Raw genomic sequence first — 15400 nt, 5'->3', positions numbered from 1 at the left:
GAGGGTGCTGCCTGTTCCATACTCCCCCTACTCCTAGCCTTTTAGGGGTACAAACAATAGTAATTGGGGCCTAGTGTGGTTGTGTACGTGTGATATACATACACTTTTTTTGGATCATATTTTCTATTCCGCTATTTAATCAAAAACCTTTGGGGATCAGTTAAATTGGGGGATAGTCTGTGTTGGTACGTGTGAGAGAGATCCACCTTTCCAAGTTGTTGGGGTTCATCTCATACTTCTGAAGGTTTGAGGGTGCTGCCTGTTCCATACTCCCCCTACTCCTAGCCTTTTAGGGGTACAAACAATAGTAATTGGGGCCTAGTGTGGTTGTGTACGTGTGATATACATACACTTTTTTGGGATCATATTTTCTATTCCGCTATTTAATCAAAAACCTTTGGGGATCAGTTAAATTGGGGGATAGTCTGTGTTGGTACGTGTGAGAGAGATCCACCTTTCCAAGTTGTTGGGGTTCATCTCATACTTCTGAAGGTTTGAGGGTGCTGCCTGTTCCATACTCCCCCTACTCCTAGCCTTTTAGGGGTACAAACAATAGTAATTGGGGCCTAGTGTGGTTGTGTACGTGTGATATACATACACTTTTTTTGGATCATATTTTCTATTCCGCTATTTAATCAAAAACCTTTGGGGATCAGTTAAATTGGGGGATAGTCTGTGTTGGTACGTGTGAGAGAGATCCACCTTTCCAAGTTGTTGGGGTTCATCTCATACTTCTGAAGGTTTGAGGGTGCTGCCTGTTCCATACTCCCCCTACTCCTCATCTAGCCTTTTAGGGGTACAAACAATAGTAATTGGGGCCCAGTGTGGTTGTGTACGTGTGATATACATACACTTTTTTGGGATCATATTTTCTATTCCGCTATTTAATCAAAAACCTTTGGGGATCAGTTAAATTGGGGGATAGTCTGTGTCGGTACGTGTGAGAGAGATCCACCTTTCCAAGTTGTTGGGGTTCATCTCATACTTCTGAAGGTTTGAGGGTGCTGCCTGTTCCATACTCCCCCTACTCCTAGCCTTTTAGGGGTACAAACAATAGTAATTGGGGCCTAGTGTGGTTGTGTACGTGTGATATACATACACTTTTTTGGGATCATATTTTCTATTCCGCTATTTAATCAAAAACCTTTGGGGATCAGTTAAATTGGGGGATAGTCTGTGTTGGTACGTGTGAGAGAGATCCACCTTTCCAAGTTGTTGGGGTTCATCTCATACTTCTGAAGGTTTGAGGGTGCTGCCTGTTCCATACTCCCCCTACTCCTAGCCTTTTAGGGGTACAAACAATAGTAATTGGGGCCTAGTGTGGTTGTGTACGTGTGATATACATACACTTTTTTTGGATCATATTTTCTATTCCGCTATTTAATCAAAAACCTTTGGGGATCAGTTAAATTGGGGGATAGTCTGTGTTGGTACGTGTGAGAGAGATCCACCTTTCCAAGTTGTTGGGGTTCATCTCATACTTCTGAAGGTTTGAGGGTGCTGCCTGTTCCATACTCCCCCTACTCCTCATCTAGCCTTTTAGGGGTACAAACAATAGTAATTGGGGCCCAGTGTGGTTGTGTACGTGTGATATACATACACTTTTTTGGGATCATATTTTCTATTCCGCTATTTAATCAAAAACCTTTGGGGATCAGTTAAATTGGGGGATAGTCTGTGTCGGTACGTGTGAGAGAGATCCACCTTTCCAAGTTGTTGGGGTTCATCTCATACTTCTGAAGGTTTGAGGGTGCTGCCTGTTCCATACCCCCCCTACTCCTCATCTAGCCTTTTAGGGGTACAAACAATAGTAATTGGGGCCTAGTGTGGTTGTGTACGTGCGAGATACATACACTTTTTTTGATCATATTTCCTATTCCGCTATTCAATAAAAACCTTTGAGGATCAATTGAATTGCGGGATAGTCTGTGTCGGTACGTGTGAGAGAGATCCACCTTTCCAAGTTGTTGGGGTTCATCTCATACTTCTGAAGGTTTGAGGGTGCTGCCTGTTCCATACTCCCCCTACTCCTCATCTAGCCTTTTAGGGGTACAAACAATAGTAATTGGGGCCTAGTGTGGTTGTGTACGTGTGATATACATACACTTTTTTTGGATCATATTTTCTATTCCGCTATTTAATCAAAAACCTTTGGGGATCAGTTAAATTGGGGGATAGTCTGTGTTGGTACGTGTGAGAGAGATCCACCTTTCCAAGTTGTTGGGGTTCATCTTATACTTCTGAAGGTTTGAGGGTGCTGCCTGTTCCATACTCCCCCTACTCCTCATCTAGCCTTTTAGGGGTACAAACAATAGTAATTGGGGCCCAGTGTGGTTGTGTACGTGTGATATACATACACTTTTTTGGGATCATATTTTCTATTCCGCTATTTAATCAAAAACCTTTGGGGATCAGTTAAATTGGGGGATAGTCTGTGTCGGTACGTGTGAGAGAGATCCACCTTTCCAAGTTGTTGGGGTTCATCTCATACTTCTGAAGGTTTGAGGGTGCTGCCTGTTCCATACCCCCCCTACTCCTCATCTAGCCTTTTAGGGGTACAAACAATAGTAATTGGGGCCTAGTGTGGTTGTGTACGTGTGATATACATACATTTTTTTTGGATCATATTTTCTATTCCGCTATTTAATCAAAAACCTTTGGGGATCAGTTAAATTGGGGGATAGTCTGTCGGTACGTGTGAGAGAGATCCACCTTTCCAAGTTGTTGGGGTTCATCTCATACTTCTGAAGGTTTGAGGGTGCTGCCTGTTCCATACCCCCCCTACTCCTCATCTAGCCTTTTAGGGGTACAAACAATAGTAATTGGGGCCTAGTGTGGTTGTGTACGTGCGAGATACATACACTTTTTTTGATCATATTTCCTATTCCGCTATTCAATAAAAACCTTTGAGGATCAATTGAATTGCGGGATAGTCTGTGTCGGTACGTGTGAGAGAGATCCACCTTTCCAAGTTGTTGGGGTTCATCTCATACTTCTGAAGGTTTGAGGGTGCTGCCTGTTCCATACTCCCCCTACTCCTCATCTAGCCTTTTAGGGGTACAAACAATAGTAATTGGGGCCCAGTGTGGTTGTGTACGTGTGATATACATACACTTTTTTGGGATCATATTTTCTATTCCGCTATTTAATCAAAAACCTTTGGGGATCAGTTAAATTGGGGGATAGTCTGTGTCGGTACGTGTGAGAGAGATCCACCTTTCCAAGTTGTTGGGGTTCATCTCATACTTCTGAAGGTTTGAGGGTGCTGCCTGTTCCATACCCCCCCTACTCCTCATCTAGCCTTTTAGGGGTACAAACAATAGTAATTGGGGCCTAGTGTGGTTGTGTACGTGTGATATACATACACTTTTTTTGGATCATATTTTCTATTCCGCTATTTAATTTAACTGGGCCTCCATGCGAGACCTGTGTGCCTTGTTGCGCTGTTTTGAGTACTCCACCAACATGGCCAGTGGCAATGACGCCGTTCTCAGCTTAACTATCCCACTTCTATGCCTCCTTGAAAAAACAATTCGGGCGATGATGGAAGAGGATGTGGCACAGGATGAGGAGGAGGAGGAGGATGAAGAGGTAACATTTCCAAGGCTTTCAGGGCAGTCATTCGCAAGGGGCTCCGAGGGTGGGTTCCTGCACACGCAAACGCCAGGGACGCAATTGTCCAGCAGGGGCACAGTTCTGGAGGATGAGGAGGATGAGGAGGAGGAGGAGCTGGAGGAGGAGATGGAACCATGTTCACAGCAGGGTGGCACCCAGGCCAGCTCATGGCCATCACTGGTGCGTGGCTGGGGGGATACAGAGGACACGGACGATACACCTCCCACAGAGGACAGCCTTTCGTTGCCTCTGGGCAGCCTGGCACACATGAGCGATTACATGCTGCAGTGTCTCCACAACGACCGCCGAGTTGCCCACATTCTAACTTGTGCTGATTACTGGGTGGCCACGCTGCTGGATCCCCGTTACAAGGACAACGTACCGTCCTTAATTCACTCACTGGAGCGCGATCGCAAGATGCGCGAGTACAAGCGCACGCTGGTAGACGCCATGCTGCTGGCATTCCCATCTGACAGCGGGGCCACAGTGGAAGCACAAGGCAGAGGAGGAGGAGGAGGAGGTCGCCAACGCAACCAGGGCACCGCCAGCACCTCAGAAGGCAGGGTTAGCATGGCCGAAATGTGGAAAAGCTTTGTCAGCACGCCACAACAAACAGCAGCACCAGCAGCTCAGATGGAACGTCTTAGCAGGAGGCAGCATTTTACCAACATGGTGGAGCAGTATGTGTGCACACGCCTACATGTAGTGAATGACGGGTCTGCCCCCTTCAACTTCTGGGTCTCCAAATTGGGCACATGGCTTGAGCTTGCCCTTTACGCCTTGGAGGTGCTGGCGTGCCCTGCAGCCAGTGTATTATCTGAACGGGTATTTAGCACGGCTGGGGGCGTTATAACAGACAAGCGCAGCCGCCTGTCCAGAGACAATGTGGACAAGCTCACGTTCATTAAAATGAACCAGGCATGGATCCCACGGGACTTTTCCGTACCTTATGCAGAATAGCAATGGATACCGACCTTACCCACCCATTGTTCCATTTTTGCTCTTTCTCACTCTTTTGGGGTGTACCCTCATTTAAAATTTTTGAAAAGAAGCAGTGTTGGCTACCTCGTCCTCCTCCTCAGGGCCAGATTAATGTAGGGGCTATTGGAGCTGCAGCTCCAGGCCCCTACCTTTTATATAGGCCCCGGGTTGGCCATATTCACTGTTACCGCTCTTCTGTCACTTGTAAACACAGAAGTCTGGCTTCTATGCTCGCTTCCCCAGGCAGCACCCTCAGAACCTCCCCACACAGCGTGAAGGCCGGACAAGGAGGGACAGTTGGCGATGCATGGATGTGTTTATGGGCTTCAGAGACAGCATCCCATGTTGAATTAGGCATGCATGGCTGCACCCTTCCTCCTCTGGGTGCATGGCAAGGCACGGCCCTTAAGGCCCTTCAAAATCCTCAGCACCAAGCCCATGATGCTGTTAATCCGGCCCTGGTCCTCCTCCACCGCCGCTTCCACCTACACCGCCCATAGGTGTGCGCAGCCTATTGCATTAAGGTGTGCACCCCAAAGTTGAAATACACATGCATGTGTTTGCCAGCAGGGAGAGTAATATATCGGGGCCATGTACCTGTAGGCAAGGAGAAATAGAGCAGAGCAGGTCCCAGGGAGATCTTTCCCATCTCCTCACTGGCAATGCTATGTGCCCTAGGTGATTAGGGTGTGCCCAGGCACACCCAGCACACCCTGTGCGCACGCCTATGTCACCGCCACATCCACCACCACCTCAACCTCCCTCCTACTCCATATGGGCCTCGTCCTTCAGAGATGAAGAAGAACATTGTTTTATTTTTCTGTTTTTTTTTGTTGTTTTAAGTTATTTCCCTATCCACATTTGTTTGCAGAGCACTTGCCATGCTCTTAATTACGTTTTGCTGCCATTTGCAGCACTCTAGCCCTTTCCTTTGGTGTTTTAGAGCCATTTTAGTGCCTTAAAGTTCGGGTCCCCATTGACTTCAATGGGGTTCGGTGTCCGGGAAAAGTTCGGTAAAAGTCCGGGACACGGACCCGGACTTTTTTTTAAAGTTCGGCCGAACCCGTCGAACACGGACATCTAGGTGTTCGCTCAACCCTATTCATCACTAATAGCGCTGCACTTTTTTGATTTGTATCTTATACAAGTTTCAGTCCCTGCCTTTATAGACTCTGTCATGGATAATTTAATTGGGGCGCTCCTAGCCCTAGATCTGGAATTAGCCTTGGGACCCATCTCCATACCTCTCTCTATGTCAACAACTGACACGTTACTTTCCAGATGACAAACGTCCCCCAATAATGCCTCTCGAGATGTGTATTGGAATAATACATAAGAAAACCCTAACCTTTCTTGTCCCGAACCCCACCTCTCCCATCATGCTGGACTGTTTTCAGCTACAGCAACCCTCTCTGACAAAAAAAAAAAAAAATACTGGTCCACTCTCAAAGTTCTGGCTTGTGGACCTCTCTGCAACTTCAGGTGTTTTTTCCTTGTTCTGTTCTGAAAGTATATCCGCAAGACCCATCTGAAACCATCCCGCATGTTCCTGCTGTCTTCTCTGAGTGAGCTGCTGTCACCTTGCCTCCTCGCCGCTCCTATGATTCTACCATTAATCATTGGGCCTACTCCTGCTTGTGGAGGAATCTGCTCATGCACAGTTCCTGAGAAACAGGCCATGTTTTAAATTTATTTCTGAAAATTTTAAATAAGTCTTCTTCTTGAAAACCATTTTGTCAGCCAGAGCCAGCTTTTGCTTCATTGAGATGAAAGACAAAACCCTTAAAAACTTTGCATAGATTACCAGGCCATCAGTGTTTAAAAATATAAACTGGTTGTCCCTCACCGCCAAACCACTGGATTTCTTGTGTGAAACCCAGATCTTCCCCAAATTCACCCAAAGGGGAATACAATATGGTCCTCATAAAGGAGGGAAGACAAATGGAAGACGGCGTTCAGCACTCAGTCTTGGTATCACAAATATCTTCTGAAGATATATTTTGGATGAAGAAGTATTTTAAGTGTGTGTTGGTGTATCTTTTTTATAAAATAAAATACAATAGTTTAGCCAATACACCCTCTTACTCCTTCAATCCCTTGATTGAGTCCACCTCTGAATCAGAGCCGTTATTTATCAGGATTGAATTCTCGCAGTGACCACCATCACAAAAAAACATTCCTCCAGACAAAACCCTGATGCCATCAAATCTCAGGACACATGAATGCTTCTTCTATTTAAAAATTGGAGCAGGAAACATTGCCACTGCTGGAGCATAGCGTCTATACACTCCCTCAGCTACCAAAGTTGTTTTGCATACTGCCTTAGCAATGCACTCCAGTCTACATTTCTGTTGTACCCCATCCTGGTCCCCACTGCATCCGCAGCCCAGTCTCTGCTGCACTCACAGCCAAAGTCTCAGTTTCACCCCAGCCTAATTTTTGCTGCATCTGCTTCTCAACTTCATCCACATTTACTGCATCCACAGTTCCTGTTGCTTTATAACTGCCCAGCAGCCTCCACGGCACCGACAGTCTCAGCATGTTGCCCTACATTGCCCTTGCAGCCTCGGCAGCACTTCAGCAGCAACCACAGTCTATGCAGCACCCATAGCCTCAGCTGCGTCATCTCTACATCCACAGTTCCCACTGCGCCCACAGTCTGAGTCTCCTCTGAGCTATCTCTGAAGGATGCAAGGTCAACAAGCTCCCTCACCAGCACAAAACGATTTTCTAAGTCTTCCTCAGGTTTGGCATTTTTTCGACTATATTGACTAGCCAGGACTGCATACCGTATTTTATGCCGTATAAGACGCTCCAGAATATAAGACGCACCCAATTTTAAAGGAGGAAAATCTAGAAAAAAAAAAAAAAAAAAAAAGATTCTCAGGTCTTTGCTGTCCTCAGGGAAAGTTTTGAGGAGTTTCTAGTACTCTGCTGATGTATAATCTGTGTCTGTAGAGCCAGGCTGAAATAATCATACAAAGCGCCAGTCACATGACATAAGGGTACGTGTTTATCACATAGGGGGCTCACAGAGGTGCAGTGGAGGTTTTTACCATCCTGTTTGTCTTGCCTTAACTGTCTGTGGTAACTGGTAAGTGGGTCCGTTCTTGTGCTGTGCTGCCTGGAAAGCTGCTCCGCTCTCTTGCTCTGGCTCCCGCCCACCCACACTGCTCCAAACCAAAATCGGCATTGCCGCTTGCCCCGGCCAGTCAGCAGCATAGGGAGGTGACACACACACTGGAGCCGAGACAGAGATGGCGGCCAGTGTAATTTGAATACTCCCAAGCACCAGCCGCGGCCGCAACACTTACTTTAATGGTTGTTAATGAGGCAGTTTTAATGCAAGCAAAATGTGTATTTGTCGTATAAGACGCACCAACTCCCCCCCCCCCCCCCCCCCAGTTTTGGGGAAGAAAAAGTGCGTCTTATACGGCGAAAAATACAGCAACTGCTACATATGCGCTTCATTCCAGCACAGAGGCATGTCAAGAGGGTGCAATGAGCTAAGCATGCACATTTCAGCGTGCTCTCTAAAAGGTGTTTGCAAAAATAGGCAGGTTAGAAGCTTTCATATAGACATAGTGGGGGGGGGGGGGATTTACTAAAACTTGAGATTGCAAAATCTGGTGCAGCTCTGCAAAGAAACCTAATTAGCTTAGGTTTTATTGTTAAAGTTTAAAAAAGTGATACTAAAAAGGTTTGTTTTTTTCCTAATAAAAATAAAAAAACATGTTATATTTACCTACTTTGTGAAATGGTTTTCCACAGAGCAGCCCAGATCCTCCTCTTCTCTGGTCCCTCTTTGGCTCTCCTGTCGAGTGCTCCCCACACCAGGCAGCTTGCTATGGGGGCACCTGAGCCGATCTGCAACTCCGTGTATCCAGTTAAACATGGAGCCGCGATTCAGCCCTGACCCCTCTCTCTCCTGATTGGCTAACTGGCTTTGAGGGAGCAAATGCCGCTGCTGTGTCTCAGCCAATCAGGAGGGAGAATCCCGGATAGCCGAGGCACTCGTTATATCGCTTGATAGAGATGAGGCTTAGGTAACTATTAGGGGGGCTGCTGCACACAGAAGGTTTTTTTATCTCAATGCATAAGGACAAAAAATAAAAAAAAAACCTTCACACACCTCCACCAGCTCCATGATGTCGTCATGGAGGAGTGGAAGAGGACTCCAGTGGCAAGCTGTGACGCTCTGGTGAACTCCATGCCCAAGAAGGTTAAGGCAGCGCTGGAAAATGATGGTGGCCACACAAAATATTGACACTTTGGGCCCAATTCGGACATTTTCATTTAGGGTTGTACTCACTTTTGTTGCTAGCGGTTTAGACATTAATGGCTGTGTGTTGGGTTATTTTGAGGATACAGCAAATTTACACTGTTATACAAGCTGTACACTCACTACTTTACATTGTAGCAAAATGTCATTTCTTCAGTGTCGTCACATGGAAAGATGTAAGAAAAAAAATTTACAAAAATGTGAGGGGTGTACTCACTCTGTTGAGATACTGTAAAAAAAAAAATAAATAAATAAATTACCATATTTGCTGTTTGTATTTGCCTTATCATGGTACTAGGGATGATGGTGGTGTGACGATTATTGTGTGCACACTCTAACCCAGGCACTACTAATGTGATAGTCATGGTCACGTTCTGTGCAAATAGGGGGTTGCTCACTTGAATAAAAAAAATAAATAATACAAGGTGTTTTATGAATAGTGGCAGTGCTGAGCAAGTGGCTCCCTGTGGGGGGATTGTAACGGATCAACCTGCACCCCGACCGGGTACCTCCATTGACGGATGCTCCTAGTGCTTCCTGAGGGCTCCAAGCACTCCACCAGACACCATAACCACTTCAGACCCCACAAACCGCCGCAGCTTGGTTAGGGTCTCACCATCTCCTAACTCCCCCTGGACCTACGACAAGGCTCCAAGTTCCTGTGGGTGAACCTCTCTTTCCCCAGAGAGGGCAGCAGGAACAAGCTCTTACACAAGCTCTTACAAGAGCTTAGTGATTATCCAAGGGAGTATGCAAGCATAGCAATCCCTTGTAGAAGATTCCCCCAATGAGAGACAGGACTCTAGATTGAGGGTGAACTAGAACTCTTTATTGAACAAGAAACAGACTTTTATACAGTTTTCCCCCACAAGGTTACCGCCCAGGTGGACCTTGTGGAGAACTGGACGTGACATTCACAATCCAATAGAAACAGGGTTTTACACTCAGTCATTCCCATACAGTGTACACAATCCCTCCCCCCTAACCTAAACTAATTATTTAGCCATCTAGACAGAACAATGTGAGATCATTAACATTAGATAATGGGACAGGTAAACTTTAAGACAATACACATTACATTTCAATACACAAACAATAGGGAAGCCTGTCTGGCATGCAGGGACATGGAGTACACACATTATCTAGGAGTCAGACTTTATGGCAATAAATCTTCATATTTCTATATGAAGATATTGCTGACAAATATGACTGTCCCATCTGAAGCAATTCAAACCATTAATTATCTGTTTTTCACTTCCACTTCTTCTTGCACAAAACCCAAGCAGAGCCTGAAATATTGTGGCTATAGATTTTTAAAACATTTTCTGAAGACTTTTTCCTTTAGATTTACCAAAACAATATAATATGAGGTCAAACCTAAACACTTTCAATTTGTATGCAATCTGGCAGGCCCTTGAACTACATCGAAAAGGTAAATCTGAAGGAAAGTCTTCAGATAATCTTATAGTGTGTATGGCCCTTAACTTCCCAGCAGCCCATCTAGTCCCCTCAAATATAAAAGAAGGGGGGGCTACAAGGCCTGTAGAAGGAGCTGTAGCTCCGAACGCATAGCCTGCTCTTGTTTGCCTGCCCGACTGTTTCCGCTCTTCGTCTCCCAGTGATGTCACATCCACCTGTGGTCCACACTGGTTTGCTTCCTGGTGGCCACGGGACAACCGAAGGAGCTGGATTCGGAAACATGCAGCCCCGTGGACGGCGTGATTAGAGTGAGAGATGGATTGGAACGGCTTCTCCTGCTTATCTCATCCTATGAGCCCATTTTAATACTTACATTATGTGAGTTTTTATTATTGTGTGACACTAAATTGCTTGTGTATTACTACACTTAGGTGGCGCTTCCTTTCGCCGCCGCCCCCCCTTCTTTTATTCTCAGATACAGAGCTGGCTAGACTCTGGGTACAGCTGCCGCCTTTTACATCATGAACTCATATTTCATATTAATAGACTACTATTGTATGGATTTATTTATATTGAATTTTTGCTGACACAGCGAATATCTTTGTGCCAGAAATATTGTGTTTTTTCTGTCCCCCAAATATGCACACACACTGATGGAATTTTGGCCGGTTGCAGATGAACCAAAAGAAGAAATTCTCAGTCTAGACCCACCTCCCCAACATCCTTTAAAATAAAAAAAAATAAAAAAGGAGCTGGGTAGAAAATTGTTGACCAAATAGCACCTCCATTAATTCAGATGTAGCTGCTGCCTGATGTCACAATACAATACGAACCCTGCAGATTCGTCCATTCATGCTGTATAGCATGGATGAAGAAATTGTCCAGCATGCAGGCTGAATGAAAAAAAAATCTATCAGTGTATCTTTACACGGTCAAGCTGGATCAATGTAAGAATGTAATACAGACAATTCCCAGAGTTCATTAAAGGAGAAGTTCACCTTTGGGAACATGTTACATGTTCTACCCGTATTTAGGGTGGAACGTGTAACATGTTCCCAATGCTGCAGCCGCTGCTCGATCCCCACCCTTCCCGTGACAGCAAAACGGGGAGAAGTTCCTCGTACTAGCTGTCAGCGTAGGAAACCAGGGTGGCCGCGCGGGGCTCTGCCCACATGGCCACATCATTCATGCATACATACAGTACGTGTTAATGAACTACAAGCCCTTTGCGGCTGTCGGCTTGTAGTTCTCAATGAAGTACCACGGTGCTATGGAGCATCGTGGTAGATCATCTATTCTTCCTGTCAGTGGATCTGCTTACCCATACACACAGATACACTGACAGATCTGCATGGCACCAACAATCTGCTGAACGCTAGTGCAATGCTTTACAGGCTCGAAAAATAAAAATAATTGCACATTTTGTACCTGCAAAAAAAATGTGCATTTTTTTTTTCAAAAATGTGAGCTTATCCTATGAGCTAGCAGGAATGATCTGTAAGGAGTGAATGACAACAAAGAGTAAGAGATTGGGAATATATTCCCAAGAATATAGTTGATGTTGTAAATTGCCTTGGAGGACAATATTGCTTTAAAATAAAAGATGGAGGGTTCACATTTTGGCGTAGCGGATCGCGGGAAGAATCACCGCTATTATGCCAGCGATCCTAAAATCATTGCAAATCGCGGGACGCCTGTGCATTTCCGTTGATTTGCAATGGCACTCCAAACGCTGTGCGATGTTGCCGCGATTTCCGCCTGCCGAATCACAGTAACATCACGCAAACAAAATCGCGGGTCGCATGACGCCCCAAAGAAGCTCTTGTACCTTTTTTGGGCGTCATGCGACCCGCGATTTTGTTTGCCCAATGTTACCGCGATTCGGCAGGCAGAAATCGCGGCAACATAGCACAGCGTTTGGGGTGCCATTGCAAATCAACGGCAATGCACAGGCGTCCCGCGATTTGCAATGATTTCCGGATCGCAGGCAGAATAACGGTGATTCTGCCCACGATCCGCTACGCCAACATGTGAACTTAGCCTTAATGCTAGTGTATCCAAAACCATAACTGTAATATATTGCAAGCTTACTTGACCTTGGTTTGGTGGCTGCTTTTATTTTTTCATGCTTCACCTGGTTATCCTCCAAATACCACACGTCCTGTCCCTGGGTGGTTACATCATTCTTCCACTGTATCCTCTGAGGAAGCCATAGTTGTCACTCTAGGCTGTTCTCCTGGTGTGAACTATAAACATGTCTGTATCTCTTCATCTCCATTACATGGGCGGCAGGGCCATTGGTAATCTACAGAAAATAAATAGAAAAGGAATATATTCTTTGGTGTAGTTTACAGGAAGTTACAAGCACACCACATTTCTGGCAAGAGCAACAGGTATTTTCTGTATTTGCTGAAAATGTTCTTAGCCTGTAAAAAAAAACAAAAAACAAAACCAAGGCCGCTATCACATCGAAGGACTAAGCTGCAATATATTGCATTTTTGTTTTTGGGTTTATTTTTTTAAGCTGAATGCCAGGTATGGATTTTATAGCATAGCTATGTTGATCCAGCTTGGAAAGTAAGAAAATAAGTATACACATTCTAAATTCATAAGACTTGTAAGTATACACATTCTAAACCTGTGGATCCTGGAGTTCACTGTAGTATTCTCTGCTACTACAATGATTGCTGTTCTCTTCTGGCTCCCATGCTGAACAGCTGCGCTGCTGCTGAACATAGGAGGTCGCTCACTTAGCATCGGTGCCATTTAGAGAACGCCTTCCATCTTCCTCAATAGATGCAAAGTGCTCTTTGATTGGACTAGGTGAAGATTGTGAGGTCACTGCCCTGCCTCTTTACCCCCATACAATCAAAGAATGCCTTGCATTAGTTGAGAAAAGGGCATGGTGTTCTGTAAATGGCGTCCATGCTGGGCACCCCCTGTGGTTACTTTGCAGAAGGTCAGCTGTTCAGCACGGGACCCAGAAGACAGTGGTGATCACTGTAGTAGCACAGACTACTACAGTGGCTTTCCACTTTCACAGGGATCCAACAGGCATTAATTATGTATACTTTCCTTGCCAAAACAGGAAGAGAGAGGAAATCCCTGGTTGTCACCAGAACAAGTGTCCCCATTGGATGATGTCCCCTCTTTCCTGTTCTGCTGTCAACCCAAGATTTGGGATTTTCTTTCACTTTCGCTGATAACAGTAAAAATAACAAATAGTAAGGGTGAATCTCCGTAACGGGGGCACAGCCAGCAATGAAAACCTGACAGGTGTTCAAGTCCCGCTCTACAAAACTAAAAATAAAGTTTTGCCTTTATTAAGGCCTCATTCACACCTGAGTGATTTTTTGCTTAAAGTGTAACTCCATTTTTGTTGGAAAAAAAAAAAAAAAAACATTCCTCTCTGGGTGATCTCTGTACAATACAAGGATTTTGACAAACTTTGTTGCAGATTCCTACCTTTTGTTATTCTGAAGAAACCCATGTGTGTTTGTCTGTGCCAATGTGCAGAAGTGAGTCCAATGGGAGTGATTTCTTAATTATCAGCCAGCTGCTGCACCTGCAGAGCACTAAATGAGGAAAGCTGCTGGGGCTGTATCCCTTTAAGCTGGATACACACTATACAATGTTCTTTAGATTTTTTCCTTTAGATTTACCAAAACCATACAATATGAGGTCAGACCTAAACACTTTCAATTTGTACACAATCAGGCAGGCCCTGCACTACATAGTTGATGCTAAATCTAAAGTTGTATAGTGTGTATCCAGCTTTAGCCCCGGTTCACACTTGTGCGTGTGCGGGGTTCGCATGTAATATCGGAGCGCACTGCTCCGACATTACATGCGATCGGCTGTGCGGTGCGAGTTTAGCCATACAGTTTGTATGGCTAAATTCGCACCGCAGCCGCACCAAACACACACAGGACCCATTTTTCTAGCCGCATCAGGATCGGATCGCACAGCGGTTCACACTTGTGCGATCCGATCCTGTGCGAGCTGCACGATCGCACTGCGATATGCGATCAAACTGGGGGTGTCGTTAAGATTACATTGACACCCCCAGCGTATCGCATATGGCAGTGTGAACTGCCGGGGGTGCGTGTGCGATGCGGGAACAGGCTGCGAATTCGCAGCCTTCCCGCATTGCATATATGTGAACCGAGCCTTAGACATGTTCCTATTGGGGGTATCTCACCAAAAATGATATTTTTGCTGCAGGGGATGCCTGAAATCTGACTTGTATCTTAGAGCAGACTTCTGGGAAAATCAGTGAGCCAATCACACAAGCAGGAAATTATGTATCTGGGGGACATTCTGTTTACATTTTGTCTACAAAACACCTCCAGGTAGCCATTTTACATTTAACAGAAAAATTACAAAGCTGCAGATTGAAAAGGAAAGGACATTTTTAATAACATTTAATTACAATATGGCTTGTGTCGCAATTTTATAAGTTGCATTTGTTTTTTTATTTGCTTTTATTTTTTCCCCTTCAGAAAACTGGAGTTACCCTTTAAAGCGGTTGTAAAAAAAAAAAAAAAAAAAATGCAAGACAAAGGCATAATGAGCTAGTATATGCATCGCATACTAGCTCATTATGTATTACTTACCTTAGAACGAAGCACCGACACAGACCACCGGACACCGCTGCGGGCGCTGCCATGAGCCCTCGGCGTCTCCTCCGGGTTCGGCGGCTCCGGCACTGTGATTGGCCGGAGCCGCGATGACGTCACCCCCGCGCATGCGCGCGGGAGTGATTTTCCGGCAAGGAAAACTGAAGGTCCCCCCGGAGCTTCAGAGTGCATGCGCGGCTCGCGTGAGCAGCTGCACGCACTGCAAATATCTTCCTAAATTGTGCCGGTTTAGGAGATATTAATTGTACCTACAGGTAAGCCTTATTATAGGCTTACCGGTAGATAAAAGTGTCAAAAAGCGGGATACTACCGCTTTAAGTGTTACTAAACCTGCAACAATAAAATCAGTCTATATTTGCAGTAAAGCATGCTTGTTTTACACACTGTGCAACCTAAGGGGTTAATCCTTTGCATTGTGTAAAAAAAGGCTATTTGATCCCGTCTTCTCTAATCCCTTTCTTCC

The 15400-nt window shown here is 45.2% G+C and overlaps 1 long non-coding RNA gene across 2 annotated transcripts in view; it reads right to left on the bottom strand.

The window, feature by feature from the left end:
* The window catches only part of LOC309555357, an 81260-nt gene that overhangs the window by 64879 nt on the left and 981 nt on the right, over nucleotides 1–15400 (bottom strand). For both annotated transcript variants that reach the window (XR_014225264.1, XR_014225265.1), the window contains exon 2: nucleotides 12432–12602. This is a non-coding gene — a long non-coding RNA (uncharacterized lncRNA). The remainder of the gene's footprint in view (nucleotides 1–12431; nucleotides 12603–15400) is intronic.

This window comes from Pelophylax lessonae (assembly GCF_965119305.1).
Source record: "Pelophylax lessonae genome assembly, chromosome: 5".
In the NCBI taxonomy this organism is placed as follows: domain Eukaryota; kingdom Metazoa; phylum Chordata; class Amphibia; order Anura; family Ranidae; genus Pelophylax; species Pelophylax lessonae.
The sequence above is the reverse complement of the archived record's forward strand: the minus strand, read 5'-3'. Positions and strand labels throughout refer to the sequence as shown.